We start from the raw sequence: 15971 nt of genomic DNA, 5'->3' as shown, positions 1-15971 counted from the left end.
AGAAAAAAGGAAAAAAAAAAAAAACAAGGAATTACCATATGTTCCAGCAATTTCACTCCTAAATATATACCCAAGTGAACTGAAGATATATGTTCACACACAAATGCTTATACACAAATGTTCATTGCAGCATTATTCGTAATAGCCAAAAAAGTAGAAACAACCTCTGTCAACTGGCTAAAGGATAAACAAAATGTGATACAATGGAATATGATTCAGCCATAAAAAATGAAGTATTGGCACATGCTATAATATGGATATACCTTGAACGTATTATGCTAAGTGAAAGAAACCAGACACAAAAGGCATATAATGTATGATTCCATTTATATGAAATGTCAGAAATAGGCAAATCCAGGGCCAGGTGTAGTGGCTCCCACCTGTAACCCCAGCACTTTGAGGATCCTAGCACAGAGACAGAGGCAGGCAGATCACTTGGAGGTCAGGAGTTTGAGACCAGCCTGGCCAACAGGGTGAAACCCTGTCTCTACTAAAAATACAAAAATTAGCTGGGCATGATGATGCTCCCCTGTAGTCCCAGCTACTTGGGAGTTTGAGGCGGGAGAATTGCTTGAACCCAGGAGGTGGATGTTGCAGTAAGGTGAGATCATGCCACTGCCTTCCAGCCTGGGCAACAGAGCGAGACTGTCTCAAAAGAAAATACAAAGGCAAATCCACAGAGACAGAAAGTAGGTTAGTGGTTGCCAGGGAGGAGAGGGGACTGGGGAATGACTGCTAGTGGGTACACGGTGGTTTTTTTTTTTTTTTTTGGATAGGTGGGCTGGTGATGTAAAGTTCTAAATTAGACAGTGGTGACAGTTGTATAAGTCTATGAATATACTTAACCATTGAATTGTATACTTTGAAACAGTGGATTCTGGTATGTGAACTGTATCTGAATAAAGTTATTTTTTTAAAAAGGAGGGCAGATTGAGACATCTTCAGATGGCAAACAAACACAAAGAGTAGGCCAGGTGCAGTGGCTCACACCTGTAATCCCAGCACTTTGGGAGGCCGAGGTGGATGAATCACTAGGTCAGGAGTGAGACCAGTCTGTCCAATATGGTGAAACCCTGTCTCTACTAAGAATATAAAAATTAGCCAGACGTGGTGACATACCTGTAATCCTAGCTACTCGGGAGGCTAAGGCAGGAGAATCACTTGAACTGGGAGGCAGAGGTTGTGGTAAGCCAAGATCGCACCACTGCACTCCAGTCTGGGCAACAGAGAGAGACTCTGTCTCAAAAAAAAACAACAGCCAAAAACCAAGAGTTAGCTGCTATAGGCGCTTACCATGGAAACTTCTGAAGAATGAACCTAAGAAACAAAACTGAACCCAAAAGGAAATAGGGAAATACAAGAAAACAAGGGAGTTTGGATGGGGAAATTGGGTCAAGAGCTTGGAGCAGCTAGTGGGAGGTGGGAATGAAGTGGGAGGGCCTGGCAGTATGGCACCAGAGGAAGGTGCCCACAGAGAGTTGGCCCTGGAAGTTGGACAAAGGGCACGCAAGGCAAGCAGTGGCTTCTTCACCTCCCACCTGAGCCAGCAACCTCAATTCTGAGTCTGGTTGTAGCACTAACTAACCACTCGCCCGAGGCCAGTCACTTTTTCAGGCCTCAGTTTCCTCATCTGTGAAGCACAGGTCTGAGGAAGACAAGCTGACTCTCTCAGAGCCTTTCTACCTATGAAGTGTGTAATCCTAGAACCTGCACTGAGAAGCTGCAGTGTGGTTGGGGGACTCCCACCGACGCAGCAGGCCTCTGCTCTCAAGCTGTGTTTGGGAAATACTGGATGAACAATGTAGAGTAGGAAAAAAAACAGTATTCAAAACTGTATGGGCTCTATAAGTTATCCATGATAAATACATAGAGAGAGAGACTGACATATGTCTACTCTTAAATAGTAACACTTTTCACTGGGCAAGATCCTTTTTTTTCATTAGTCATAATAAGCATAGTTCCTCGGGCTTAAAGATTTTTCAAGACTCTCAAACACATTTGGGTTATAGAAAACAAAATATGTTGGCTTCAAGCTCACGCCTGTAATCCCAGCACTTGTGGTAGGAGGCCGAGGTGGGGGTATTGCCTGAGGTCAGGAGTTCGAGACCAGCCTGACCAACATGATGAAACCCTGTCTCTACTAAAAATACAAAAATTAGCAGGACATGGTGGCACACACCTGTAATCCCAGCTACTCAGGAGGCTGAGGCAGAAGAATTGCTTGAGCCCAGGAGACGGAGTTTCTGGTGAGCCGAGATCATGCCATTACACTCTAGCCTGGCTGACAGAGCAAAACTCTGCCTCAAAAAAACAAAAATGTTTTAATGTCAAACTAAAATTCATAAATATTTAATCAAAGGCCTGCAAAATATAGGTTAACTAGACAGTTTGTTTTCTTTTTTTTTTTTTTTTGAGAGGGAGTTTCAGTCTGTCACCCAGGCTGGAGGGCAGTGGCACGATCTTGGCTGACTGCAACCTCCACCTTCCAGGTTCAAGTAATTCTCCTGCCTCAGTCTTCTGAGTAGCTGGAATTACAGCTGCCCATCACCATGTCTGGGTAACTTTTTTGTATTTTTAGTAGAGAAGGGGTTTCACCATGTTGGCCAGGCTGGTTTTGAACTCCTGTCCTCAAGGGATCCGCCCACCTCAGCCTCCCAACGTACAAGGATTGCAGGTGTGAGCCACTGTGCCTGGCCAACTAGACAGTTTCAACTAAGCATGGTAACTTCGGATGTGAGCTGTGGGTGCATTTTAACGTGATGGGGCATCCTGTGGCAGGCATATATTGGGCCTGTGGAAGTAAAGTGAGGATGGGGTGGATTATGGAGGTTTTACAGTTTCCTGAGTTTTAATTTTTCTGCTATGAGCATATATTATAAGAAAAAGGGCCTAGTGCAGTGGCTTATGCCTGTAATCCCAGCACTTTGGGAGGCTGAGGTGGGTGGATCACCTGAGGTCAGGAGTTTGAGACCAGCCTGACCAATTTGGTAAAACGCTGTCTGTACTAAAAATAGAAAAATTAGCTAGGCGTGGTGGCGTGTGCCTGTGGTCCCAGCTACTCAGGAGGCTGAGACGGGAGAATTGCTTGAACCCAGGAGGTGGAGTTTGCAGTGAGCTAAGATTGCACCATTGCACTCCAGCCTGGGTGAAGGAGCAAGACTCCCTCTCAAAAATAAATAAAAGAAGAAAAAGTATTCAATGAATGTTTTGAAAATGTATGTAAGTAAAAACAAACCTTAAGAAAGATTTGGGGTGAAGAAGTCCCTATATTCTCATCTCAGTAAAGCCTTGGGGACACTCCTCTGTCTTGGGGAAATAATTAGAATCAAAAAGGAAATTCACTGGATTTAAGAGAGTTTACTCATTCTGTGCTGCTCCAAGTTATGTCCATCAGCAGTTTGGGATAAATCTGTGTATTGACACATTGCTTTCTCTTTCCTTCATGGAACCATAAAATCATTGAATGTTACAACATAGAGGTAGCCTTCCTCCTTGCTGTCATCTTCTCTTGGTGGTCACAGTGGGGTCTCTGAGCATGGGGCAGCCCAGGTTAGCTGCAAAAGGGCCAGGCCTGTAATGAGCTCCATTGCTCCTTGGTAGGTGGTCGAGGTGGTGCTACCAGAGTAGATGGGTATCTTGCTCCTGGCAGGGAGGCAGAGTCTGAGTCTATAGGTTGGGAGACAATGGTGTTCTCCTGGTGTCTGTGCCATTTTCATTCACAGTTACAACAGCTGCTCTTCCCCTCTGCTGTATGTGTTCACACACACATGCCCTACCTTTACACGTGTGTGTGCACATGGGCACATTTTCTCTCTGCCTAGCCAGCTGGCACCTCTCCCCTAGACACAGATGCCCAGACATTTCTGCTGCTGGCCAACTCACTCTGTGGCTCTGCTCCAACTCGGCTAGAGCAGGGCAGGGGGCTGTCCTTCTGCCTCTTATCTTAGCCAAGGACAGCGGCTACTGGCAGGAGAGGGGGTAGTGAGGGGTAGAGGACAACTGGCCTTTGAGGAGACTCCCACCATGTTTTCCTTTCCCAGTGACCCCTCGTCCTCTAGCTAAAGGACTAGAGAAAAAGCTGTCCAGTCAGAATCTCTCCTGTCAATGATGGAGGCCCAAAGCCCTACCTACACTGATCCCCTCAGCCCCTCGCCTGACAGATCCTGAAAGTCAGCTAAAACTGCTGGTATCTCAGGCTCCCAGCTCTCCCATTTGACTCTGGAAACCTCTGCAGTCCCCCATCCCAGGTTCTTTTGCATGTTGGGGTATCAGTTGCTGATATAGCATTCGAGTTTATGCCTCTCAGTTGATAAGCATGTTCTGTCTAGAGAATGCTTGTATTATTCTTAAAAGAATGTCTTGTATTATTCTTAAAAGTTCTTACCAGGGACTCCCAAAGAGGATCTCTTTTGAAAAACTACTTACTGGGTGCAGCGTTCATTGTTCGGGTGATGGGTTCACTAGAAGCCCATTATGCAATATACCCATGTAGCAAATCTGCACATGGACCCACTGAATCTAAAATAATTTTTTTTTTTTAATTGAGTCTTGCTCTGTCACCCAGGCTGGAGTGCAGTGGTGTGATCTTGGCTTACTGCAACCTCTGCCTCCCTGGTTCAACCAATTCTTTTGCCTTAGCCTCGTGAGTAGCTGGAATTACAGGTGCCCGCCACCACACCTGGCTAATTTTTGTATTTTTAGTAAAGACGGGGTTTCACCATGTTGGCCAGGCTGTTCTGGAACTCCTGATCTACCCGCCTCGGACTCCCAAAGTGCTGGGATTACAGGTGTGAGCCACCACGCCCAGCCAAAATAAAATTTTAAAAATGTATTGTAAGCATCATCCTTATTTATTCATCATCTCTGTTGATTAGTTATCTCCTGTAACTTTGAAAGGGTTGTTTTAAGATTTAAAAATATATTTGCTTCTCAGTCTGTGCCTTGTGCAAACCAGATGCTTATTTGTTATCAGTGGACCAATCTTTGTCACTCACACCCACTAAAGATTAGTAAACCAGGCCAGGTGCGGTGGCTCACGCCTGTTAATCCTAGAACTTTGGGAGGCCAAGGCAGGCAGATTGCCTGAGGTCAGGCATTTGAAACCAGCCTGGCTAACATGGTGAAACCCTGTCTCTACTAAAATACAAAAATTGGGCTGGGCACAGTGGCTCACGCCTGTAATCCCAGCACATTGGGAAGCTGAGGCAGGCAGATCATGAGGTCAGGAGTTTGAGACCAGCTTGACCACCATGGTGAAACCTCGTCTCTACTAAAAATCCAAAAAAAATTAGCCAGGCGTGGTGGTGTGTGCCTATCATCCCAGCTACTCAGGAGGCTGTGGCAGGAGAATTGCTTGAACCCGAGAGGTGGAGGTTGCAGTGAGCCGAGATGACGCCATTGCACTCCAGTCTGAGTGACAGAGTGAGACTGTGTCTCAAAAAAAAAAAATAAATAAAAATAAATAAAAATTAGCTGGGTGTGGTGGTACACGCCTATAGTTCCAGATACTTGGGAGGCTGAGGCAGGATAATTGCTTGAGCCCAGGAGGCATAGGTTGCAGTGAGCTGAGATTGCGCCGCTGAACTCCAGCCTGGGTGGCAGAGTGAGACTGTTTCAAAAAAAGTCAGTAAACCAACCCCAACCCTACCCTCGAGCTAACTAAACTTTTTAGCTAAACTGAACCCATCTCACCTGTATCATCAGATTCAGACTCAACCACTGCACAGCCTGGGGCCTTGGGCAAACTTCTTCGCTTCTCCAGCCTCAGGATCCTTGCTTGTTGTGAAAGCAAGCCGACTGAGCTCCATTAGGTCTAGCCAATTAGATTCTATAACTAAATGCTTTGTAGATTCTTTTCCTCAGTCTTCTGCAATAATATCACCATTGTCCCTTGCCACTTCTATCTGCACAACAGAGAGAAATCAGGGAGAAGGAATAGAGGGATTTGGAGAATCTCATAGCAAGGAAAATGAGCAGCCTGGGGACTAGCTCAAAAAGCGGGTTCTACCCAAAATAAGGAGCTCAGTACATCATGGGATGTGTACTGCCCAGGGGGCTCTGAGTGCGTAAATCAGGACAGATGTGTATATATTAGGCAAATGCATATATACTAGGAACCTTTGCACCTGTTAGTGGCCTCAGGCTTGTTGATGTTTTCATTGTCCATGTGACTCCTGGTACCCCGTGGGCCTGGGCCTGTGGCTTTTGCAGCCTCCTGGGGTAGGTATCTGAGTCAAGGGGCATGTGACTCTTGGTGGTTTTGTATACCTGAGACTGTGTGTTGGCCTCATCACTGCAGGAAGTTCAGGTTCTTCGGTTGGCTTATTGAATTACCCAGGAAACAGTTGACATGGGCTGGCTGAGCTTTGCTACTTTTTCCAAGCCAAGAAAGGAGGGAAGTGCCCTTCATGCACTCCCAAAGGTCAGTATACCCTTCCCACAAAGGGGGTGCACTATGAAAAGTCACCCTTGTCTCCTGAGGATGAGGCTTCACTTATGAGGCCTCTAGAGGGAAGTGTGTAAAGCCAAAGTCATTCCAAGATCTGGAGACAGGGCAAAGGCCAGTAACGAAGCTCAGTAACCAGGCTGCAGTTGGCTAAGCCCCAGAGTTGCATTACCTGGCTGACCAAGGAAAAGGTATTTTTATGCACCAGACAGGACTGAGAAGTTGCTGTTGTCATCAGAGCCCAGGTTTCCTCTAACCCTGCCCCTGAGGCTGGGCCACTGTGACCCACCCATCAGGGAAGAACAGAGAGCTGACCTTACTCCAGGTAGGCCCTTTCCCTTGTCCTCCTCTTCCTCCTCCAGCTCTCTCCCCACTCTGCTGTTAGGAGACTGCTGTCTACCTGTAGATACGGATTTCCCCCTCAAATGGTAGCTTCCCAGTAAAGCCACATTCCTGCTTCCAAAGCAGGGAGTTCACCAGTGTATACTTCCTGATTTTTCTGTCTACTTTCCCCAACTTGGGACATTTGATGTCAGCTGACCTGGCAGCTGCATGGCTGCCAGGCCATGCAGCAGTTCCTTTCCTGTCCTCCTGCTAATCTGAAAAAGGCTTAAGCCAGCTCTGCAGCTGAGCTCTTTGCATTTTTTAAGTCCCCCTTCACATACCTGAGGTCCCCTTGCCTCCATATGGTCCCCGATGCACTCTTGCAAAATTAGTGTGTTAGTGTTACAGCTCTTTAAGAATTTGTCTAGCAGGCTTTTGGGTCTTTACTGGAAAGCCCTTTACAAAAATTAACATGTTAAATTAAAGGAAGGCATCTCTCTAGTAGCCCCAACTTATTCTTTCATTTATTCTGCATTTATTTAGCATTGTCATTTTTCTGTTGAAGATTTCATGCTTTTGTTATTAATTTCCCAAGTTCTTGATGTATTAAGAAATTGAGGCCTTTATATTGTACTTATGAAAGTACTTCCCTGCCTATTTGCTTTAATTTTTTTTAATAATTTTTATTTTTTAGTAGTAGAGACGGGGTCTCACTCTGTTACTTAGACTGGTCTTGAACTCCTGGGTTCAAGCAATCCTCCTGCCTAGGCCACCCAAAGTGCTGAGATTATAGGCATGAGCCACAATACCTGGCCTATTTGCTTTCAATTTTGTTTATGACCATTTTCTTCTTTTTCACAGTCATCTATTCAACAACTATTTATTAAATGTCAACTATGAAAAACCACTGGGCAAGGGAGTTTGGAGACTGAACTACTTGTCTTTAGTACACTTCTTCCCTCCTACCCTTAATTATTTAACTGATAGATCTGGAAGCTTGATAGTATCATCACACCCTTAGATGATAAGGCTCTGGTCCTTATAACTCAGATCACTTAAATTTATATATGACTCATGTATAATAAAAGTTAAAAATTAATAAAAATAGCTGGGCATTGTGGCTCATGTCTGTAATCTCAGCACTTTGGGAGGCTGAGCTGGGCAGATCACCTGAGGTCAAGAGCTTGAGACCAGCCTGGCCACCATGGTAAAAACTCCATCTCTACTACAAATATAAAAATTAGCCAGGTGTGGTGATGGTCACCTGTAATCTGAGCTACTCAGGAGGCTGAGGCAGGAGAATCACTTGAACCCAGGAGGCGGAGGTTGCAATGAGCCAAGACCGCACCATTGTACTACTCCAGCCTGGTCAACAAGAGCGAAACTCCATCTAAAAAAAAAATGTAATAAAAGTATACTATATAATATATACAGTTACAATAACTCACTAAAATTAGTAAAAGTCACACAAAATTGACATATAAACACTTAATAATTAAATTCCATTTATTTATTTATTTTATTTTTATTTATTTATTTATTTATTTTGAGATGAAGTCTCACTCTTGTCCCCCAGGCTGGAGTGCAGTGGCACAATCTCGGCTCACTGCAACCTCCGCCTCTCGGGTTCAAGTAATTCTCCTGCCTCAGCTTCCTGAGTAGCTGGGATTACAGGCGCCTACCACCACGCCTGGCTAATTTTTGTATTTTTAGTAGAGATGGGGTTTCACCATGTTGGCCAGGCTGGTCTCAAACTCCTGACCTCAAACAGTCCATCTGCCTCAGTCTCCCGAAGTGCTGGGATTACAGGCATAAGCCACCTCGCCTGGCCTGAAGGCAAAAATTTGACTTAATTCTTTCTCCACTAAAGAGTACAATAATACATATTTAGAAAATTAATGAGTCTTAATAATCTCTTCTATATGTAGAAGACTGTCAGGTGTCCAGATATTTTGATAATTATTTCATCGTGGAAAACAATTAAGTTAGAGAAGCAGACAGTTTAAGAAATTACATAATGGAGAAGTATCAATTAGAACCATCTATGAAGCTTTGATACCTAGAAGATTCAATATAAACAGAATTCAATTAGATATATACTTTGTTTAACTTTTTATTATAGAGAATTTAGATCATACACAAAAGTAGACAGATGAGCAGAATAGCCTCCATGTATCCAATCCTCAGCCCCCAGCAACCCTTAACCCATGGCCAATCCTGCTCCATTCACACACCCATGCATTCTCCCTGCTCCTATATTATTTGAAGTACATCCTATAAACCTCTCAGTTCACCTGCAAATATCTGGTACATATCTGTAAAATCTGAACACTGAAGGCCACTTGCAGTGGCTCATGCCTATAATCCCAGCACTTTGGGAGGCCAAGATGGGAGGATCACTTGAGCCCAGGAATTCGAGAACAGTCCAGGCAACATTGGAAGACCTCATTTCTACAAAAAAAAAATTAAAAAATTATCTGGGCCTGGTGGCAGGTACCTGTAGTCCCACCTACTCAGGAGGCTGAGGCAGGAGGATAGCTTGAGCCAGGGAGGTTGAGGCTGCAGTGAGCTGTGATTGCACCACTGCACTCCAGCCTGAGTGACACAAAGAGACCTTATCTCAGAAAAAAAATAATAAAATATGGCCAGTAGTGGTGGCTCACGCCTGTAATACCAGCACTTTGGGAGGCCGAGGTGGGCGGATCATGAGGTCAGGAGTTCAAGACCAGCCTGACCAACATGGTGAAACCCTGTTTCTACTAAAAATACAAACAAATTAGCCAAGTGTGGTGGTGCATGCTGTTAAGCCCAGCTACTCAGGAGGCTGAGGCAGGAGAATTGCCTGAACCCAGGAGGCGGAGGTTGCAGTGAGCTGAGATCACGCCACTGCCTTCTAGCCTGGATGACAGAACAACACTCTGTCTCAAAAAAAAAAAAAAGACTACAATAAAAAAATAAAAGTTTACACATTTTTAACAAAGCTAAAACATTATTACACAGCTAAAATATCAACAGTGATTCCGAATATCAAACACTCTTCAAGTTTCTAATTGTTTCATAAAAGGACACCATTTTAATATCTGCAAGAGTGTTGTGGTTCTAAGAGAAGGAAACAGAGATAAAAGTAAAGAATTCAGTTGCGTTTCAACCTCTTTAAGAGCAAATAAATTCTCCTTTGAATTCATTTAGAATGTTTGTGTTGCTTTTTACTGTTTAAGCAAAGCTGTAATGAATATGTACACTTACATTTTTACGCTTGCCCAATTATTTCCTTAAGATTAATACCTGTGAGTAACTGTTTTAAGCAAAGCTGCCATGAATATCTTTATACTTACATTTTTGTGAGCTTGCCTAATTATTTCCTTAAGATTAATACCTGTGAGTAAAAACCAGAAGGCATGTGTTTGTTTTTTTTGTTTTGTTTTGGTTTTGAGACAGGATCTCGCCCTATCACCCAGGCTGGAGTGCAGTGGTGCCATCACGGCTTGCTGCAGTTTCGAACTTCTGGGCTCAAGCCATCTTCCCATCTTAGCCTCTCAAATAGCTGGTGCCACAGGCACATACCACTACTCCCGGTACTTTTTGTTTTTTTTATTTTTATATTTTGTAGAGACGGGGGCTCACCCTGTTGCCCAGACTGGTCTTGAACTCCTGGGCTCAAGCCATCTTCTTGCCTCAGCCTCCCAAAGTGTTGAGATTACAAGCATGAGCCACTGCACGCAGCCCCCACACCTGTTTAGGCTCTTGTTCCATACTGTGAAATAGCCTTCCTAGGAACACTGTTTGACAGCGGCCATTTTCCTATGTTCCATGCACACGCAATCCAAATAGTATTCTCTTTATTTGCAAATGAGGAGATGGAATGAGGGGCACTGGATTAGGGTGGGCCCTAATCCGATGTGACTGGTGTCCTTATAAGAAGAGGAAAATTTGGACACAGCTAGACAGAGGGCAGATGGCCATGTGATGCCAGAGGCAGAGAGATTAGTTAGGGTGCCATGAACCAAGGAATGTGTGGGGCTGCCAGAAGCTGGAAAAAAACAAGGAAGGATCTTCCCCTAGTTGGCAGTGTTGCCCTCCAATGCCCTGATTTCAGACTTCTAGCCTCCAGAACTGTGAAAGAATAAATTTATACTGTTTTGAATCACCTAGTTTGTGATACTTTATTACCACAGCCCTAGGAAACAAATACAGATGGAGCGTAGTGGTTTGTAAAATAGGGAAGGGAAGGAATTCCGACATGAGTTGACACCATCTACACATTTGCTGGGGATATGTCAGACTAACTCTTTTTAGGATACCAGAAGGCTGTATTGGATTATGGGGAACGGATGGGAACAAGGCACGTGGATAGTGCTTTAGGACACTAGCTACCACAAGAGTGGTAAGAGTGGGTGTCCTCTGGACTTCTAGGAGTGGAAGATATCTGAGAGCAGACCAGGATGATCTGGGAGCAGAGGTGCAAGGGACTAGAAGAAACAAGGCTTTGAGAAGAGCAGCGCCCTCAGCAGTATTACCCAGGGGGTAATTTGGGGTACAGCTAACACTCCTGGGTTCCCCGAAGGCACAAATTTCTACTCTTCTCACACCAACAACTCTTTATTTATTTATTTATTTAATTTTTTCTCTTTTCCTCAGTAAGACACATCAACAACTCTTTATATATATATTTTTTAATTTTTTTTTTTTTTTTTTTTTTNTAGAGATAGGGTTTCTCCATGTTGGTCAGGCTGGTCTCAAACTCCCGATCTCAGGTGATCCTCCTGCCTCGGCCTCCCTGTGTGCTGGGATTACAGGCATGAGCCACCGCACCTGGCCCCAACAACTCTTTTTTGAGATGAGGTCTTGCCCTGTCACCTAGGCTGGAGTGCAGTGGCGCCATCATAGCTCACTGCAGACTTGAACTCCACAGCTTAAGGGATCCTCCCACCTCAGCCTCTAAGTAGTTGGGACTACAAGCATGCACCACCCCACACCCAGCTCATTTTTTTATTTTTTATTTTTGTGGAGACTGGATCTTGTTATGTTGTCCAGGCTGGTCTCAAACCCCTGAGCTCAAGTGGTCCTCCTGCCTTGGCCTCTCAAAGTGATGGGATTACAGGCATGAGCCATTCAACTGGCCTATTTTTAGATTGCATATAAAGGAATACTATTCTGGACATTTCATGTAAATGAGTAATATATAACCTTTTGTGTCTGGTTTTGTTAATGGATGGTACTGTGCGGTTGCAGGCTCTTGGTGTCCCAAACAAAGAACTGGACGTGACACACACAGATAGCATAGCAAAGCAGCAAAAGTTTGCATGGTAACACTCCTGGAGAGGGGAGGGCGGGCTGAACCGCAAGTGGTATCAGCCCCACTTTGTTACATTTCATGGCCTTTTATATGCTTTTTTCCACTTGCTCAATCTTACTTTATCTCTTCTGACCAAATTGCTCATCTTTATTTTTATTTTTTGTGACCAAATTGCTACTGCGAGTCTTTCTCACTTTTCTTATCTTGCATGTTTCAACTCTCTGCTTACTCCCTTATTTCGTATGTTCTATTTCTGCTATTTTGCATGTTTTGCTTTTGCTACTGCTTAAGCTAGCCTGCATCCATGGGTCCCCTTCGCCCCCAGCTTACTCTGCTATTTTCCTGCCTCCCTTTCTTCCAACTTGCACAGTGTTCTCATTTCATGCATGTTGTAGCTTGTATCAGAATTTCATTCATGTCCAAGTAATATTCTGTTGTATAGATATACCACATTTTGTTTACTCATTCATCAATTGATGGACATGTGGGTAGTTTCCACCCTAGCTATTATGAATAAGTCTGATAGGAATATTTGTATACAAGTTTTGTATAGATATATGTTTTCAATTCTCTTGGGTTTACAACTAGGAGTAGAATTGCTGGGTTATATGGTATCTCTATGTTTAGTATTTTGAGGAATTGCCAAACTATTTTCCAAAGTGGCTGCATCATTCTATAATTCTACCAGCAATATATGAAGTTTCCAGTTTCCCCACATCCTATCAACACTTGTTTTTGTCTTTACTTTTTTTTTTATTTTAGCCAACCTTCTGGTTGTTAAGTATTATCTCACTGTGGATTTTATTTATATTTCCCTAATGACTAATGATGGTGAACATCTTTTTATCTGCATATTGGCTATTTGTAAGCTTCCTTTGGAGAAATGTCTATTCAAATCCTTCACCCAATTATAGCCAGGCGTGGTCACAGGCACTTGTAATCCCAGCTACTCGGGAGGCTAAGGCAGGAGAATCGCTTGAACCTAGGAGGCAGAAGCTATACTGAGCCAAGCTCATGCCACTGCACTCCAGCCTGGATGATGAGCGAGATTCTGTCTCAGCCCCACTGGAGCCCCTTAGATCCATGTGCTCTGGAAGATGAGTTAATCAGACAAGATCAGGAGTTCAGGGTGGTATGGCTGTAGGCAGAAGATGAGTTAATCAGATAATGGAATTCCTATGCTGTTAGATAATTGATGTATGACCTCTTTGGTTAAATTAGAATCTTGACCCATTTTTAAAATTTTTTATTTATGGAGATGGGGTCTCAATGTTGTCCAGTCTGGTCTTGAACTTCTGAGCTCAAGTAATCCTCCTGCCTTGACCTCCCAAAGTGCTGGGGTTACAGGTGTGAGTCACTGCACCCAGCTGTATGTATGTATGTTATGTATGTATGCATGTATTTAGTTTTAGAGACAAGGTTTCTCTCTGTTGCCCAGGTTGGAGTACAGTGGTACAATCATAGCTTGCTGCAGTCTCAACCTCCTGGGCTCAAGTGATCCTCCGGAGTCAGTACCTTGCCCCACCCCAAGTAGCTGGAACTACAGGTACACACCACTGTGCCCAGCTAATTAATTGTTTTGTTTGTTTATAGAGATAGGGTCTCACTTGGTTGCCCAGGCTGGTCTCAACCTCCTAGCCTCAAGTGTTCCTCACATCTCAGCCTCTCAAAGCACTGGGATTACAGGTGTGAACTGCTACAGCAGCCTAGATAGAATGCATTATTTTTAAGAGGGATTATATGGTGTGGCTGTATCCCCACCCAACTCTCATCTTGAATTGTACTTCCCATAATTCCCATGTGTCTTAGGAGGCACCTGGTGGGAGGTAATTGAATCATGGGGCAGTTACCCCCATGCTGCTATTCTCTAGATAGTGAGTTCTCATGAGATCTGATGGTTTTGTTAGGGGCTTCTTGGACCCTTTGCCCTGCACTACTTCTTGCTGCCACCATGTGAAGAAGGATGTGTTTGCTTCCCTTTCCACCATGATTGTAAGTTTCCTGAGGCCTCTCCAGCCATGAGGAACTGTGAGCCAGTTAAACCTCCTTCATTTATAAATTACCCAGTCTCTGGCAGTTCTTTATAGCGGCATGAGAACAGACTAATACAAGGGGTTTGAAGATGGGTAATCAGTGCAAAATCTTACAAGTGGCCAGAAGGAGGGATGTTAGAAACAAAGGTTAGTTTTTCAGAGACCTTTTAGTCAATCATCTTCATGCCTAATTCTACTTGGAGCCTTAGGGGAAGCCATGAGGAACATGGTGTCTGACACATAGTAAGTGTTCAGTAAATATTTCTGACCAGATATGATGGAAGTGCCTTCTATTCCAGTCTCTTTGGTCTCAGCCGCAGAAGTGAGATGATGAAGGGAACGTTACTGTTTGGAAAGCATCACAATAAGACACCCATGTTGTGCCACCGCTGTGGCTCTAAGGCCTGCCACCTTCAGAAGATGACTGTGGCAAATGTGGCTACCCTGCCAAATGCAAGAGGAAGTATAACTGGAGTGCCAAGGAGAGAAGATGAAATACCTCTGGGTCTGGGTGAATGAGACACCTAAAAATTGTATATTGCAGATTCAGGCACAGATGCCGTGAAGGAACAACTCAACCCAAGAGGGCAGCTGTTGCGGCATCCAGTTTATCTTAAGAATTTCAGTGATTAGTCATGCGATAAATGTTCTGGTTTAAAAAAATAAATAAATAAGTAAATATTTGCTGAGCGAATGTTGAATGCTTAACTGAGTCATTGTGTCACAAGACAACTCCCTAATTTCTACAGTAAGCTTCCTTCTCTGTTGATGTGACCAATCCCCAACCCAGAGCTGGAAAGTAAGTTTGTTAAAACATTTATTCTACGCCTGTAATTCCAGCACTTTGGGAGGCCGAGGCGGGCACATTGCTTGAGCCTAGGACTTTGAGACCAGCCTGGGCAACATGGCAAAGGCAAAACCCCGTCTCTACAAGAAAAAAAAATTAGCCAGGCATGGTGGTGCGCACCTGTAGTCCTAGCTACTCAGGAGGCTGAAAGGCTGAGGTGGGAGAATCACCTGAGCCTGGGAAGTCCAGGCTGCAGTGAGCCATGATTGTGCCACTGACATCCAGCCTGGGTGACAGGAGTGAGACACACACACACAAAACACAAAGCCAAACAAAACATTGATACTGACAAATGAGAGTGGCTGAGTACTTTGGGGTGATGTTTGACAGCCATTTCAGATTAATTAAAGGCTGCTTCCTGTTCAGGGTGGACTTGAAGTTGAAAGGTGAAGGGGGTGCTGCTCCAGCACTTACATAGAAATTGGGAACAGTAATATCTATGGGGTACTTACTATGCCCCAGCACTATACTAAGTTCTCTCCATCTATCAGTGCATTGAATCCTCCCAACAATCCTTAGAGGCACTATTATGATCCTATTTTACAGATGAGGAATGAGACACACGGAAATTAAGTAACTTGCTAATTAATGATGGAGCTGGAATTCAAAGCCAGGCAGTGTAGCCGTGTGTTTGCATGCCCAGCTATCATGCCATGTGGTTCTGCTTGGGCCTCCATTCCTATATACAGAGCCACATTTTGTTCCACGGAGTACAGTGTCATGGGAAGTCTCTGAGCCTTGCATGTACTGTTCTCAAAACTTGAAATGACCCTTTCTTTGTCTGTGAAGCTCTTATTCATCTTTTCTGCCTCCATGGAGATTTTCGGTGCCTCCAGAATTTGACTCTAGTTCGGGCAAGTGCAACAAGGACAAAGAGGAAGGAAAGAATCTATAGTCTATGATTAGAAAAGATCAATAGACTTTGATTTTTATTATGTAAAGGGAACAAAGAGACACCAGGTTGGCTCCTGGCCTGTGGCTCCAGGGGACCAAGATGCAGCCTTCTGTGTGTGGACAGACAGGGAT

General features: G+C 44.1%; 1 non-coding gene and 1 pseudogene across 1 annotated transcript; both read left to right on the top strand.

Annotated features, from left to right (window-relative positions):
• Positions 1-14792, top strand: part of LOC108318462 — a 19606-nt pseudogene extending 4814 nt beyond the window's left edge.
• On the top strand, positions 7167-7228 carry LOC119474234. Its single transcript, XR_005203520.1, has one exon. It is a non-coding gene; the product is annotated as a U7 small nuclear RNA (small nuclear RNA).
• Positions 14793-15971: the final 1179 nt, after the last annotated feature.

Source organism: Cebus imitator, unplaced genomic scaffold, assembly GCF_001604975.1.
Source record: "Cebus imitator isolate Cc_AM_T3 unplaced genomic scaffold, Cebus_imitator-1.0 Scaffold219, whole genome shotgun sequence".
NCBI classification, from domain to species: Eukaryota; Metazoa; Chordata; class Mammalia; order Primates; family Cebidae; genus Cebus; species Cebus imitator.
The sequence above is the reverse complement of the archived record's forward strand: the minus strand, read 5'-3'. Positions and strand labels throughout refer to the sequence as shown.